The 14,658-nt window shown below is 34.5% G+C and overlaps 1 pseudogene; it reads left to right on the top strand.

Moving 5' to 3' along the window:
* Nucleotides 1-48: 48 nt before the first annotated feature.
* Nucleotides 49-2,323, top strand: LOC101027703 (polyadenylate-binding protein 1 pseudogene; annotated as a pseudogene).
* The last annotated feature ends 12,335 nt before the right edge of the window (nt 2,324-14,658 follow it).

The following is a 14,658-nucleotide window of genomic DNA, read 5'->3' as shown; positions in this document are numbered from 1 at the left end:
GCCGCCAAGCGACCTCGCTCTGTGGACGGCGAGTCATTTCCGATCCGGATGATTTTTGTCCCTCAGCGCTTGCCCTTGCTTCCTCTCCCCCTGCTCCCGGACTCCCGGCCTGGCACTTGCTCTCCTCACGGAAGGGTCGCGGCCCGTGGCCCTAGAGGCAGCGGTGCCGCGGGAAACCCCGGCGCCCCCTACCGCTACCCCGTGGCCTCGCTGTACGTGGGAGACCTGCACCCCGACGTGACCGAAGCGATGCTCCACGAGAAGTTCAGCCCGGGCCCATCTTCGCCATCTGGGTCTGCAGGGAGCGGATCACCCCAGCTCCTTGAGCTACGCGCAGGTAAGCTTCCTTCAGAGCGTGCTCTGGCCGCCATGAACTTTGAGGTTATAAAGGGCAAGCCGGTACATGTCCTGTGGTCTCAGCGCGATCCGTCACTGCCCAAAAGTGGAATAGGCAACGTATTCGTTTAAAATCGGGACAGATTCGTTTAGAAAGCACTGTGTGATGCATTTTCTGCATCTGGTAACATCTTTTCCTGTAAAGTAGTTTGTGATGAAAATGGTTCCAAGGACTGTGGATCCTTGGAACTTTGAGACACAGGGAGCAGCTGAAGGAGCTACTGAAAAAATGGATGGGATGCTCCTAAATGGTTTCGGCATATTTGTTGGACGGTTTAAGTCTCCTAAAGGTTGGACCTGCCTCAAGTGTGAAAGTAATGACTGATGAAGGTGGAAAATCCAAAGGATTTGAATTTGTAAGCTTTGAAAGGAATGAAGATGCACTGACAGCGATGGATGAGATGAATGGAGAGGAGTTCAGTGGAAATCAAATATATGTTGGGCAAGCTCAAAAAAAGTGGAAGGGCAGACAGAACTTAAGTGCAAATTTGAACAGATGAAGCAAGATAGAGTCACCAGATACCAGAGTGCTAACGTTTGTGTGAAAAATCTTGATGAGAGTATTGAGGATGAACGCCTCCAGAAAGAGTTTTATCCATCTGGTATAGTCACTAGTGCAAATGTTATAATGGAGGGTGGTTGCAGCAAAGGGCTTGGTTTTGTATGTTTCTCCTCCCCAGAAGAAGCCACTAAAGCAGTTAGAGCAATGAACCGTAAAACTGTGCCAGCAAGCCATTGTATGTAGCTTTAGCTAAGCACAAAAAAGAGCGCCTGGCTCACCTCACTAACCAATATATGCAGAAGATGGCAAGTGTATGAGCTGTCCCCTACCCTGTAACCAACTCCTATTACCCAGCGCCTTCTTTTTTTTTTTTTTTTTTTTTTTTTCCGTGACGGAGTTTCGCTCTTGTTACCCAGGCTGGAGTGCAATGGCGCGATCTTGGCTCACTGCAACCTCCGCCTCCTGAGTTCAGGCAATTCTCCTGCCTCAGCCTCCTGAGTAGCTGGGATTACAGGCACGCACCACCATGCCCAGCTAATTTTTAGTATTTTTAATAGAGACGGGGTTTCACCTTGTTGACCAGGATGGTCTCGATCTCTTGACCTCGTGATCCACCCGCCTCAGCCTCCCAAAGTGCTGGGATTACAGGCTTGAGCCACCGCGCCCGGCTTACCCAGCACCTTCTTTAGGTTACTTTGTGGCAGTTGTCCCACAGACCCAGAACCATGCTGCATACTTCCTCCTGGCCAAATTTCTCAGCTAAGATCAAGTTTTCTCTGGGGTACTCAGAGTGTCAGACCTCATCCTCAATTATGACCAAATCCTCCCTGGGCTACTCAGAATGTCAGACCTCATCCATTCCAAAATATGCCTTGTGCTATCTGCTCAGCTGCTCCTGACCACCGTTTAGTACTTTGACATCAACTTCTTCACAGGTTCCACCAATCATGTCCACACAGTGTGTTGCTAACTCATCAGTACAGACAATGGGTCCATGTCCTGAGCTGCTACTGCTGCCTCCACTCCTGCTGTGGAATGTCCACATCATTCCACAGTACAAATATGTTGTAGGAATTTGCAATCTTCAACAACATCTTAATGCACATCCACAGATTACTAGGCAGCAGCCTGCTGTTTATGTCCAAGGTCAAAAATTTTTGACCGCTTCCATGTTGGCATTTGCCCCTCTTCAACAGCAGAAGCAGATGTTGGGTGAACGACTGTTTCCTCTTATTCAAGCCACACACCCTACTTTTGCTGGTAAAATTACTCTTGCTGTTGGAGCTTGATAATTCAGAACTTCTTCATATGCTTGAGTCTCCAGAGTCTGTTGTCATGATGAAGCTGTAGCTGTACTATAAGCCTATCATGCTAAAGGGGCTCCAGAAAGCAGTTAACAGTGCTACTGGTGTAGCAACTGCTTAAAATTGATCAGGGACCATGGGGAAAAAAAAAAAACAAAAAAACAAAAAAACAAACAAACAAAAAAACCTTGTGTTTCAACAGAGAAAAATATCTGAACATCAAAAACTAAAATATTATGGAAAAATACAAAAAATAATAAACAAAAATAAGAAAAGCAAACTTTGAACATTATGTGCTGAGCAAATACCAAGTCTAGCAAACTTACTAGTCCTAGATTACTTATAATTTGAAAACAACAGAAAAAGAAAACACAAAAATACAGTAAAATTTAAAAACAGATTAATGTTTTACAGACCCTGAGAAAAATAATTTTCAGAAAAGTACAAAAATTTAAAACATTCCTTTAATTTTATAACTCTTAACTGTGGGATAGGTCAGAATGTCAGTTTTGTTTTAAATAACAGACTTGGAACTAAGCAAGGTAATGTAACATGGATTATGAAATTCTTGGTTTAATAAAACTTCCTTAAATGGTTAAAAAAAAACAAACCTGAATAGGCTAAAAACAAAAGGACATTATGCCAGGTATCTACACATAAGAGGTGGATGTGGCCAGGCACTGTTCCTCACAACTGTAATCCCAGCACTTTGGGAGGCTGAGGTGGGTGAATCGCAAGGTCAGGAATTTGAGACCAGCTTGGCCAACATATTGAAACCCTGTCTCTACTAAAAATACAAAAAATTAGCCCAGTGTGTTGGCGGGCACCTGTAATCCCAGCTACTCAGGAGGCTGAGGCAGGAGAATCACTTGAATTCAGGAGGTGGAGGTTGCCGTGAGCCAAGATGGCACCATTGCACTCCAGCCTGGGCAATAGTGTTAGACTCCGTCTTAAAAAAAAGGTGGATGTGTATGCATTAATACTAATATGTGAATCAAATGATTAGTCAGTTTTTTTCAAAGTGGTTGTTTATTTAACTTAATTCAACCATTTTGTTTGTTTTCAAACCTTAATAGGAGTATAAACATAATCTGACTCAAACAGGTTAAATCTCAACTCTCCACACCTTTATGTAGCAATTTCTATGTTGTATAACTTTCTTCACTGCCACATCACAGCTATGATTTTGTAAAGCATTTATTTTTACAGCATTGGGATTTGTAGCTATTAGAATATCAAAGCTATAGGAATATTTCTAATATTCCAAATATAAAAACAAATTTGATTTCAAAGGGAAGTTTTGCACATTTAAATGCCTGAAAATAAGGCATATATTAAAGAGCCTGGTAGACAGTTTACTCTGAGAATATCACTGAAAATGGCTATAAAATATGATGGAAATTCTGAAAAATCACCTTTGAGGATGATACAGAATTCATTTTCTTTATAAACTGACCCTGGAGATGTGTCAAACATTTGTAGTATCCACAATAAAGAGTCGAAGCCAAGACTGGGAGATTTCTTGGGCCTGAAATAAAACATTCATTTTAGTGATTCTTATTTAATGTGGTGAGGTGAAAAACTGATATAGTCTATCAATTTTTCTTTATGTATCCCTATTAATATCCACTTATAAATTTTCAAAAAGCATAACTAAACAATGCAAAAAAAAAATTTGTGATTCCCAGAGTAGCACAAGAGAACAGCAAAGACCTCTTAGTCATGAAAGAAGGAAACAAACGGGTCAATTTTTTTCAGTGCTTAAAAAGAATCCATCTCAACCATGTCAATAGTCCATCTGATTAGGTTTTCTCCTAATGTAAGCTAAAGTACAGGTTATTCTCACACCTCAGCAAGGATGTAAGGTATTTGAAGATGAGCCCTGTAAGATAAAAATGTCAATAATCATTTCTTGTAGTAAGATGCAGCCTTTTGCAGTCTGATAATTCAATTAAGAAAATGGAGTACACTCCTCAGGTTTTTTGAACTTTCATTCTAAATTTTTAATAGGTTATTATTCTAGCTTAGCACTTATTTTTACTCAAAAAATACTAAACTTTTTTTGGTTCTATGATGTATTTATTTTATTAATTTTTACTGAGTTTTATTAAGTATGTATTATCAAAAATGATGCATTCTTTAACCTTTCCTGTAAATCAATAGTAAGAAAGTCTGGTAGAACTGTTGCTATAATATGTAGGCAATTAATTCCTCATAGGGATAAAATATCTTCTAACAATTAGTAGGTATTATATCCCATTACCAATCTTATTCCATTATGACAGTCAAAAGTTTGTTTCCTAGTCAAAAAAAACACTTCATTTATTGGCACTTATGTATTCTGTGTGTTTCAAAGACTTTGATAGTTGTCTCCTTGTAATATTTCAGCTTTTAAGCTGCTTCCTTGCCTCACTGAGCTCACATAAGATACATCTGAAAGCTTTAGTACAAATTTGCTTCGAATAAAGTCTTCAATTCATTTTCATGGCACCAAAAAGACAGCTTTAATAACTGCAATGACAAATAAACTGGAAATCATTCCAGGCCTTTTCACTTAACTGACAAGTAGAACACTCTCATAATGAGCCGCAGGTTTTACGTTTTCTCTTTGACCATAATAGCTTCATTTAAGAGTGTCAGACCCTGACACTTCATCATTTATCTACATTATTTCTCATCTTCTTTCAAATAAATTATGGAATACTAGACTGAGCACATAAAAACAAAGTGACTTGTTATCAGTAAACAGTAAGATAAATTGTCCAGAAGTTCCTCATTTAGTTCCTTTTAAATTTAAGGGCAAGTTATTGGGTGCACCTTTTTTTAACTTCCAACGTTTGCATTTTTACAGCCATCTTATTTCTCTTGCCAGTGGCCTCTGTGCACTCATCCACAGTCTGATGTGGAAGGCATAAAGTAATGCCATTATCCCAAGGTTGGCCGCTAAAGTACAAAGAGGCAGAAAGGGAGAAAATCAAATAAACAACTTTGAGAGAGATTTCTCCACATCTATAAAACCCCCCATCCATAATACATCTTGTCATACTAGAAAATGTGACACTTCCAAAGTAATCAACAGTGCAACTGTAACTGTTTTAGCCCTTGGAAATATAGCACTGATTTTAAATGGATGGGTGAATGCCATCTTCTTTCATTGAATCCTTTTTTTCACCATATGGAACTGGAGGAAATCAAATAAAATCCCTATCAGATTGTATTTATTTTTTGAAACTGTTGACCAAGTTTATGGAAATCCTCACCTCTCTTCCTTCTTATGTATTGTTTTAGTATTAACTTCAAAGGACTTAAACGAATCAAATCAGATTAATTAATACAAATATCAATATTTTAATAACACTAAAATGTGTGTATGTGGTAATGCATATTAAAGTCTTATTTGTATGCTAGATGTATCAATGAATGCTATATAATGTAGATAGTCGTAGGCTGATTATATATTAACAACTTTTCATTGACTCAAGTTGTTCTGGAATTGAGCCTTAATTTTAAGGTACTGTTGTTTTGTTTTGCTTTTCTTAGATATTACAGTCAGTTTGGTCATAATATCTCACAAATTTAGCAACAATATAACATGGAAATTTAAACACTGGTAACTCAGCAACGTTTTATAGATGCCCTCCTCAGTGCAAAATTCTTATATAGGGAAATACAAGAAAAGGCTATATGCCATTATCCATTCTCGAAAGATCTCTGGGAATAGGTTTACTCATCTAATTTTGGGATGTTATTTAACTTCTGAGATTCTACAGTGGTAAGAATAATTTAAGGTATAAATAATTTATATGCCTCTATATTTATGTTTTGAGGAAATTTTCCAAGTTTTAGTTCCTGAGAAGTTGGTGTAATAAGTTGATATTTTGGTTCCTTCTACTAACTCAAACATGAAGAAATTTCAGAAAGAGATGTTGATGAATTTCTCTGCCAGCAGAAGTCATAGAAAGATTGGTGGATGTGTGGGAGCAAATGAAGATGGTTAGGGCTGTATGTGGATGGAAGAGTGTTGAGAGGTAGAGGTCGAGGTGGAGGGAATACAAGGCAGAAGAACCTGGAGTAGAAACAGTACAGATTGTGTTAATTTAGGTAGTCATACATTTTGGTAGAAGCATGCCTTTTTCTTTCCTCTATTTTGTACCCTTGCAGGAAAAGTCTACCTAGGAGAGAGGGAGAAAAGGAATATCTCTTTTTAAAAAATGGTATCTGAGTAAATGTACAGATTATCCCATAAAAGCTCTTTATGCTATGGCATACCCTTTCCCCTGAAGTCACCAAGAAAGACAAAGGCCAGGACATAAATTATTGTCCCATTCTCAAGTATACAATCCAGTAAAGGTGACTAACTCCCAAAGACAATACAAACTCACAAGGGAAAGTAAAAAGACAAATATAAGACAAAGACAACTATCTGCAAACACACAGGCTGAAGACAGCAAGGTAATGTACAGTTTGTTTATTGAAACAGAAATAAATCATAATAAAATATAACAACTATAACAACTAGTATTTCTGAGTATGAAAACACAGAAACAAAAACTCAATATATGGTTTCATCGATGCAGTTGAAGAATTAGCAAGAGAAATGGAAAATAAGCTGAAGGACCTCACTGAGAAGGAATACAAAGGGAGAATGCTAATAAAGGAATGGAGACTGAAGTGGAAGGGTTACATTACATATCCAAAATATTCAAAAAGATTAAAAAATAAATTATTGGAAGATTTTAATGAATTACTGATGTGAAATTTAACAATTAAAATTATATGAGAACTCAGATACAAAAGATTTATGGCAAGTCGAGCGGGATAAATAATAAAAAAGACTGATTTTTGGAAATGCAGTGAAATCTAAGAATTACAAAAACATAAAGACAATTATAAAGGCTACCAAAGAGAAAAAAATAGATCTTCTATAATAAACTGAGTAACAGATAGTGATTATGCTTCTCACCATCTACAGATAATACACTAAGTAGCAGAGCGGTAATATTTTCCACATTATAAAGAAAAATAAATTCAAATATATATAATATATATAATATATATAATGTATATATAATATATATATTATATTATTATATATAATAAATATATTATATATATTTGAATTTATTTTTATATATATTTTATATATATACAAATATATATGCAAATATATATAATTAAACAAATATGCAAATATATATAGTTAAACAAATATGTATATATATATAGTTAAACTACTATTTAAATGTGCAAAGCCCAATAAAGATATTCTCAAGCAGAGGTCTTGTTAAGTTTCATTACACAAAGACCCTCTGATAACCATTGAGTATAAAAAGATAAATGTATTCAGGTGGTTTCTATCAGCAGAAAAGAGAGTATTAAAAACTATGATAAATAATAATAATATCAAACATGTAAATCCCCTGAAGTTTGTCTTATCATTATCTCTATTTTATGGAATTAAAAATTGAAGCAAATAAATTTCACATGCATAGGAGATAAAAAAATGCCAGGATTTGAACCCAGGTAGTTTAGCTCCAGAGCTTGCATTCATACTTGCTACAAACAATCCACATACACACACAACAAACACACACATATTACAATTTAGAATGAAAATTCAAAACTCCAGAACTGCTATGTCATCTAATTCTAGTGAGCACCATTCACTTGGAATATATTGTAACACCAATGACCATCCTTCACTTTGTAGTTTATGTAAAGGGTACCTTCTGGAGCTGTGCAATACAATGGCTCTATTTTTATTAGAATGCTATAATTGGCTAAGTCTTAAAAAAATATAGCTAACTATAAGACTCATACTTTCACATATGCACACATAAATACAGGGGCACTTGGCATGTGAGAGAAGTGGCACAATAAACCAGCAGGGGAAGTATGCACAAATTAGATAGAAAATATTGAGAATATGGTTTGCTATTTGGAGAAAATTAAAATATATCCCAGTTACACGGTACACAATGGTGAATTCTGATAGGTAAATTGTCAAAGTTAGGTAAAGGACTTCTGAATAAGACCCCAAAATTAGAAACAATAAAGTTGAATGCCATGGCAACATCTGTGTTGAATAGTAGATACTGTAGATAAAGCTGATATGTGAGTAATGTATTCAGAGACAAAAACAGGCAAAGAATTAATACTTGCAATTCAAGTACTTCTGCAAATCAACTAAAATTGCTGAAAATGGAAAAATGAACAGAAAACATTGATGAACATTTTATACAAGAGATGACTGACTAACATAAAAATTATTCAGAATCAAATGGAACAGTCATTTCTCTAGCAAAGTTTCTGGTATGAAAAAAGGTCAAAATTTGAAATAAATATTGTTACCCATATTTAATTATTTTTCTATTTATTATCTAAATTATATTCTGAGGAACAATAGCTGGACTCAATTTTGCTATGAATTCTTAAAGAAAACTGATGAATACCCAGACACTCAAAATATACTATTTGTAGTCCATAGCCAAAATTTTAAAAAGGAAAAATAGATGAATGTGAATATGTATGTGTGTATATATATACATATATATATTCATAATAATAATTATGACTAATAAGAAAACCAATGAAAAATGGAAACAAATTTATATGGAGTGATATTCTTATAACTCAATATGTTTAAAAATGTGCAAAAACTATTTAAACAAAGTTAGTTGCCAGGTATGGTGGCTCACACCTGTAATCCCAGCACTCTGGGAGGCTGAAGCAGGAGGATCACTTGAGGTCGGGAGTTTGAGACCAACCTGGCCAACATGGTAAAATGCTGTCTCTACTGAAAATACAAAAATTAGCTGGGTGTGGTGGCACAGGCCTGTAGTCCCAGCTATTTGGGAAGCTGAAGCAGAATAATTGTTTGAACTCAGGAGGTAGAGGTTGCAGTGAGCTGAGATTGTGTCACTGCACTCCAGCCTGGGCAACAGAGTGAGACTCTGTCTCAAAAAAACCCCACAAAAAACAAAAACAAAAACAAAACAGTTAGTAATGCTACCTATCACATTTTTTTTATGTTAGGGTTCATGTATTTATGTTTTCCATCCAAAAAATAATTACCAGCCCTTAGCATTTAAAATCGATGTATAATTAACTAAAGGTTCTCCTAAACCAGTATGTTAGATGGATTGTTATTGTAATTATACAAAGAATACTTTCTTTGGTCCAACTTTTTTTCTGCTAGAAAGTAAAGATAAAGAAACAAATGATGTATGGTTCATGACTAAGTATAACTTACTTACATAAATTGGTAAACTATAAATATGTAATTTCCACATATGAGGGCACAAATGAAGATCCCCTAAGTCAACATGGAGAGAGACATAGGACCTGGGAATTCCTCTAAAATATAATAACAACTAAGCCACATTTTAAAAGTACATAGACTATGTGAATTAGAAGACCCAATATTAACATGTTAACTTTCCCAAAATGCTTCAATCCAGATCAAAATCTCATGTATATTGATAAATAGATTGAAGGATCAGGATAGATTGCAGAAATAGACACATATTATCTATTGGTTTTCACCAGAGGGCCAAGGCAATAGAGAAAAAATATATTGAAAAACATGGTTCCAGAAAAATCTAGATAAACATATAAGAAAATCTAAACAAGAAGAAAAACTGACAAACATGGCACTCCATACCAAAAATTTAATTTAAAATAAATCATAGACCTAAATATAAAAGCAAAAGATATAAAGAGTCTTGGAGAAAATATGAAAGTATAGATTCCACAAAAGAAAAAAAAGAATAAACTGGATTTTATCAAAATTAAAGACTTCTCTTAACCAATACTCTTAAGAAAATAAAGCCAGCCACACACTAAGAGGAAATATTTGCAATATACATAACTGAAGAAGGACTTATATTTAGACTACATAAGCAACACTTAATAATAAGTAACAAAAAATACATGTAGCAAAAATGGGCAAATTCCTTTAGGAACTTCTAAAAGAAAGATATATGATTAGCTAATAAGCACAAAAAATTGCTTGACACCTTAGTCATCAGGGAAATATAAGTTAAAATGACAATAAGATACTACTAAACATCACTAGAATGGCTAAAAAAAAAAAAAAAAAAGAACAACAACAAAAAGAAAATTATTGGTAACACCAAATGCTGATGAAACTGTAGAGCCACTAGAACTCTGATTATTTACTGTGGAAGTTAAGAATAGTTCAACCACTCTGGAAAACTAAAAGATTTTTGTAAACTTTTCAAAAGTTTCTTGTAAACTTAAACTTATCATATGGTCCAATTATTCTATTCCTAGATACTTCCAAGATAAATAAACTAGTATTTATTATTACTGGTAGTAGTAGCTACTACTACTACATACATAAATATATGTATGTGTATATATAGTAGTTGTAATAAGAATAATAGCAATAATATGACTACTCACAACAACATCAGTAAATCTCAAAAACATGATGTTAAATAAAAGTACGTGGAAATAGAAGAGTACATCTGTGTGATTTCATTTATATGAAGTTCAAGAATAGGAAGGGCTCAACTATGGTTAAAGAAATATGAAGAATACTTACTTATAAGGTATGTGAATTCACTGCAAATGGATAGGAAGACAATTTCTGAAATGATGAGGATGAGTGATCTATATCTTGACTATGGTTTTTGTACTTAGATATAAACATTTGTTGATAGTCATTGACAAATACCATATACACACCTATGTAGATTTTATCTGAAGAAAAAAAAATACTAAAAACCCCCTTACTAGTTTGGTGGTAGATATCTCACTGGGTGAGCTTAACATACTGAACACAGGAGATAACCAGCCAGATTAATGAACTCAAAAAGATGTCAATAGAAAACATTCAAACTGAAGTACAGACAGAAAAATGAATTTTAAGAAGAGGTCAGAACATATGCAAAGTCGAATAAACTTTAATTAGACTCCTAGAATGCAAGGGGAAAGAGAATGATGGAAAAAAACATTGAAGTAATAATCCAAATAACTTTATTAATCCAAATAACTTTATCAACCCACAGATGAAATAATCTCAGCAAATCTCATAGGATAAATACATAGAAAACTAATCATAGGCAATTATTGTCGATTTGCTAAAAATCAAATACAAAGATAAAATTCTATAAGCAGCCAAAGCAAAATCTGATATTACATTCACTGGAGCCATGTACTAATGACATACATACCAGCCAAATTTTGGGAGCTAGAAAACAATAGATTGAAATATTTGAAGTACTTCGAAGAATAAAAAAGCTGCTGATCTAAAGTATATATCCACTGAAAATGTGCTTTTAAGATGAAGGTGAAATAAAGGTTTGAGAACAAAACAATCAAAAACCCTGACTCCTTGAATTCCTCACACTTGTACTTCAAAAATTACTGAACAGCTTTTATCACCGTGAAGGAATATGATCTCAGATGCAAACTCAAAGATTCAAGTTGGAATGAAATGAGCAGAAATGATAAATGTATAAGTAAATAAAAATGAATATTAATGATTTAAAGTTATTTTTAAAAATCAGGTTCTGACCAGGAAACAAAAAGCACAGTAATAATTTGAGCAGAAAAAATTAATATATAAGGATTATTAATTAGGCTGAGCTTGGTGGCTCATACCTATAATCCCAGAACTTTGGGAAGCCGAGGTGGGCAGATCACCTGAGGTCAGGAGTTTGAGACCAGCCTGGCCAATGTGGTAAAACTCCAGTATCTACTAAAAATACAAAAATTAGTCTGTTGTGGTGGCAAAGGCTTGTAATCCCATCTACTTGGAGGCTAAGGCAGGAGAACTGCTTAAACCCAAGAGGCGGAAGTTGTAGTGAGCTAAGATTGTGCCACTGCACTCCAGACTAAGTGACAGAGCAAGACACCATCTAAAAAATAAAAAAAATAAAAATTAAAAAAAGAATTATTAATTAGTAAAAGGTGGTTAACAAATATAACAAAAAAAGTAAGAAAATGCTAAATAATATGGGAATAGCAAATAACCGATCTCCAAGGCTAAGGAAAAATACCCAATGACAAAATAAACCTGGGAGACCCCCTGCTTTCCAACACTACCACCAGCCTGAGATTCAGTCCTTGCTGAAGAGGATAAGTCTGTGGCCTTCTGGAGGGTAAAGACATTCACAGGGTGCCATGGGACAAGCTGTTCCACAGCCAGTAGACTGGGAATAGTGAACAGGAAATTGCTTGATTTCTGGTGAAAATCTAAAACTTGAGAGCCGCGGAACCTTGTTTCATGTGCTACTGGAAGCATTGCCATAGGAAGCAGAAAGAAAGGCCAGCAGAACCAAGCAAACAAGCTTCTTCCCTTGCTTTGCCCTGCAGTGTCCCACCAGCACCCTCCACTGCAAAGCTTACTATTGAGCCAACTGATGAAGGAGATCTGATTGGAGCAAACTTGTCCAGCCCACGGCCCACAGGCTACTCAGATGGCTTTGAATGCAGCCCAACACAAATTCGTGAATTTTCTTAAAACATTATCAGATATATGCATGAACGTTTTTTGTTTTTCTTTTTTTTTTTCAGCTTATCAGCTATTGTTAGTGTTAGTGTATTTTATGCATGGCCCAAGACAATTTTACTTCCAATGTGGGCCAAAAAAACCAAAAGACTGGACATCCCTGGATTATGGGGTGCAATTTTAGTATCATGAGCAGGGTAATGTAGGGCAGATCACAACTGAGAGGCAATAAACTTATAACTGGTATATAACATAATATTCTGAGATATAATGTGTAATTGTAAAATATGTGACTATACTAGCACAAAGAGCAAGAGGAGGGTAAACAGTTAAATCACTATGAGATACTTGTTTTGTTTGTGAAATAAAAAATAAAGTAGATTCAAAGTATAGATGTATATCATACTAAAAATTAACCAAAGAGGTCTTACTGAAAAGATTTTTTAAAAAAGGTCATCAGCAAGGATATCTGTCTTGATTTTCCTCATTATTATAAATAATTAGAAATATTTTTTTCTAGCATGGGGAAATATTAGATTTAGCCACACAACTAAATATGGTTCTATAATTTTAGAGAAACAGGAATTATAAATGAGTATCTACTCACAGCAAATGTTCGTTATATGCAGTCTAGTGATAAAAGTAGGTTTTAAAACTAAATACTATCTTATAATAGCTACGTTATTGAGCACTTGTGGTGTACCAGGCACTCTGCAACATGCTCTCATTTTATCTTACTGGCAGCCCTATGAGGTATTATCTCCATTACAATATAATTCCATTTTCATAAATACACTGACATATATTTATAGGAAAAATATTAAATTTGTCTCTGATTTGGTGGGATAACCAGTTTTTTAAAATTAACCTCCATTTGCTTTTGAATATTTTCTATTTCTCTCCACTGTGAACATGTATTAGTATTCTGGAAAAAATATTAATTAAGCATGTAGAATTAAAGCAATATGTAATCTAATCACAATTATTTACCTCAGATAGTGGACAAATTAACCTATAAATTTAAGAAATATGCCTGAAGATTATGAGACTAAGCAGTTTATAACTCAGCAGTTAATATAGTTTACAGATAGTTTTTATTCATTTGTTAAAAGAATCAGTATGATAGATTTTGCTTTTCATCCTGCCTCTGCCATTAAGAAGAGTAAGCTGTTTTCAATTACTTTGAATGTGAAAAACTACAAACATTATTTTCAAAAGATTAATTAAGGTCTCATAATTTGATCTTTTAAATTAGTTACACTGACATAAAGTATCCACAGACGGGTCACTCAGTTGATCCATGGTTGAAACTATAGGATATGTATTATAGCTGAAAAACAGCAAAAAAAAGATACTTTCTATTCACAGAAAAGATAGCAATCTTTGTTAAACAGCTCTTTGTAATATTAATCAAAGAGAAGAGAGAATTTAGTAAGATGACCCAAACTTTTATGCAAGATCTATGCCATTCACCATTTTTTGCTTCTGAGTACCTAAATGTCCTTGCAAAACAATTTTGGATGACATACTAAATAAATTAGTCTGAGTAAAGTAAACCATAATAATATGAGGATAGAATATAAAATCCTATAAAAGTGCATAAATGAAGTTTTAAAGTGTGGATTTAAGGGAGTCTTCATAAGGAGGTAACATTTCATCCGGACTGAAGGTCCAGACCTGTCCTGACATATTCTTATATACTATAGAGAAGGCATCACTTGAAATGTGCACTCCAAATAAAAATTCGCTAGATCTAATTACTGTACACTCTCTCTTTCTTATTTTTTCTTCTGTAAGTTTATAAAGTCTTCCTGTCTCTTCGTGATCCACTCTTGGTATTTTCTACTAGTCTCTCTCATACCTCTGTAATTCTTTTTTATCCACATCTATTCTGCATTAAAACTATCTGTAAACTTTTTAATCTTGTTTCTTACTATTTACAGTTCTAGAATTCATATTTGTCTTCTAATATTTTA

The sequence above is a fragment of the Saimiri boliviensis genome, chromosome 5 (genome assembly GCF_048565385.1).
Source record: "Saimiri boliviensis isolate mSaiBol1 chromosome 5, mSaiBol1.pri, whole genome shotgun sequence".
In the NCBI taxonomy this organism is placed as follows: Eukaryota; Metazoa; Chordata; class Mammalia; order Primates; family Cebidae; genus Saimiri; species Saimiri boliviensis.
Note: the sequence above shows the minus strand (reverse complement) of the source record. Positions and strands in the feature narration are given on the sequence as shown.